We start from the raw sequence: 2390 nt of genomic DNA, 5'->3' as shown, positions 1-2390 counted from the left end.
TAAGTCGATTCGATAACAAATGATGAAAACGGACGGATTTCTCAGGTTTTTACTACATATGAACACTTTTCACATTCTCCCGTGCAACGCGGCTGCTAGTCCTCCTTTCTTACAGAATCTTAATTCCCTAGCTCATGTCCAAGGCACCAAAGCCAGCTAAAAACTCTATAATCGATATATAAAACTTGAATTGTACTACTTCTTAGTGGATATTACATCAACTTAGAAGCTTCATCTGTGTTATAATATGGTGCTTTTAGTGTCTCCGCATACCGCAGCACGCCACATAGTTTTGCAGACGATAAATGTAACCGTTTCAGACAGAAGAGCGGCCAATGTGACGTTCCGGCTTAAGTCGATTCGATAACAAATGTCGAAGTATAACGGATTTCTCAGTTTTTTACTACATATGGACACCTTTCACATTCTCCCGTGCACCTCGAGTTCTAGTCCTCCTATCATGCAAAATCTTAAGTTCCTAGCTCATGTCCAAGTGACGAAACGAGGGTAAGAAGTCAATAATCGATACCTAAAACTTGAATTGTACTACATCTTACTAGCTATTACATCAAATTAGATGCTTCATCTAAAATCTAATATGGTGCTTTTAGTGTCTCCGCATACCGCAGCACGCGACATAGCTTTGCAGACGATAAATGTAACCGTTTCAGAAAGAAGTGCGGCCAATGTGACGATCTGGCTTTAAGTCGATTCGATAACAAATGACGAAAACGGACGGATTTCTAAGGTTTTTCCTACATATGAACACTTTTCACAATCTCCCGTGCAACGCGGCTGCTAGTCCTCCTTCATGCAAAATTTTAAGTTCCTAGCTCATGTCCAAGGCATCAAAGAAGGGTAAAAAAATAATCGATACCTAAAACTTGTATTGTACTACATCTTACTGGCTATTACATCAACATAGAAGCTTCATCTGTGTTCCACTATGATGCTTTTAGTGTCTCCGCATACCGCAGCACACGACATAGCTTTGCAGACGATAAGTACAACCGTTTCAGAGAGAAGAGCGGCCAATGTGACGATATGGCTTTAAGTCGATTCGATAACAAATGACGAAATCGGACGGATTTCTCATTTTTTTACTACATATGGACACTTTTCACATTCTCCCGTCCAACTGGGCTGCTAGTCCTCCTTTCATGCAAAATCTTAAGGTCCTAGCTCATGTACAAGACACCAAAGCCAGCTAAAAAGTCTATAACCGATATATAAAACTTGAATTGTACAACTTCTTACTGGATATTATATTAACTTAGGAGCTTCATCTGTGTTCTGCTATGGTGCTTTTAGTGTCTCCGCAAACCGCAGCTCGCGACATAGCTTTGCAGACGATTAGTACAACCGTTTCTGAGAGAATGGCGGCCAATGTGACTATCTGGCTTTAAGTCGATTCGATAACAAATGACGAAAACGGACCGATTTCTCAGGTTTTTACTACATAGGAACGCTTTTCACATTCTCCCGTGCAACGCGGCTGCTAGTCCTCCTTTCATGCAAAATCTTAAGTTCCTAGCTCATGTCCAAGGCACAAAAGAAGGGTAAAAAGTCAATAATCGATACCTAAAACTTGTATTGTACTACATCTTACTGGCTATTACATCAACTTAGATGCTTCATCTAAGTTCTAAGATGGTGCTTTTAATGTCTCCGCATACCGCAGCACGCGACATAGCTTTGCACACGATAAATGTATCCGTTTCAGACAGAAGTGCGGCCAATGTGACGATCTGGCTTTAAGTCGATTCAATAACAAATAACGAAAACGGACGGATTTCTCAGGTTTTTACTACATATGAACACTTTTCACATTCTCACGTGCAACGTGGCTGCTAGTCCTCCTTTCATGCAGAATCTCAAGGTCCTAGCTCATGTCCAAGGCACCAAAGAAGGGTAAAAAGTCAATAATCGATACCTAAAACTTGTATTGTACTACATCTTACTGGCTATTACATCAACTTAGATGCTTCATCTAAGTTCTAAGATGGTGCTTTTAGTGTCTCCGCATACCGCAGCACGCGACATAGCTTTGCACACGATAAATGTAACCGTTTCAGACAGAAGTGCGGCCAATGTGACGATCTGGCTTTAAGTCGATTCGATAACAAATGACGAAAACGGACGGATTTCTCAGGTTTTTACTACATATGAATACTTTTCACATTCTCACGTGCAACGCGGCTGCTAGTCCTCCTTTCATGCAAAATTTTAAGTTCCTAGCTCATGTCCAAGGCACCAAAGAAGGGTAAAAAGTCAATAATCGATACCTAAAACTTGTATTGTACTACATCTTACTGACTATTACATCAACATAGAAGCTTCATCTGTGTTCCACTATGATGCTTTTAGTGTCTCCAAATACCGCAGCACAC

The sequence above is a fragment of the Schistocerca gregaria genome, unplaced genomic scaffold (assembly GCF_023897955.1).
Source record: "Schistocerca gregaria isolate iqSchGreg1 unplaced genomic scaffold, iqSchGreg1.2 ptg000407l, whole genome shotgun sequence".
Classification (NCBI taxonomy): Eukaryota; Metazoa; Arthropoda; class Insecta; order Orthoptera; family Acrididae; genus Schistocerca; species Schistocerca gregaria.
The sequence above is the reverse complement of the archived record's forward strand: the minus strand, read 5'-3'. Positions refer to the sequence as shown.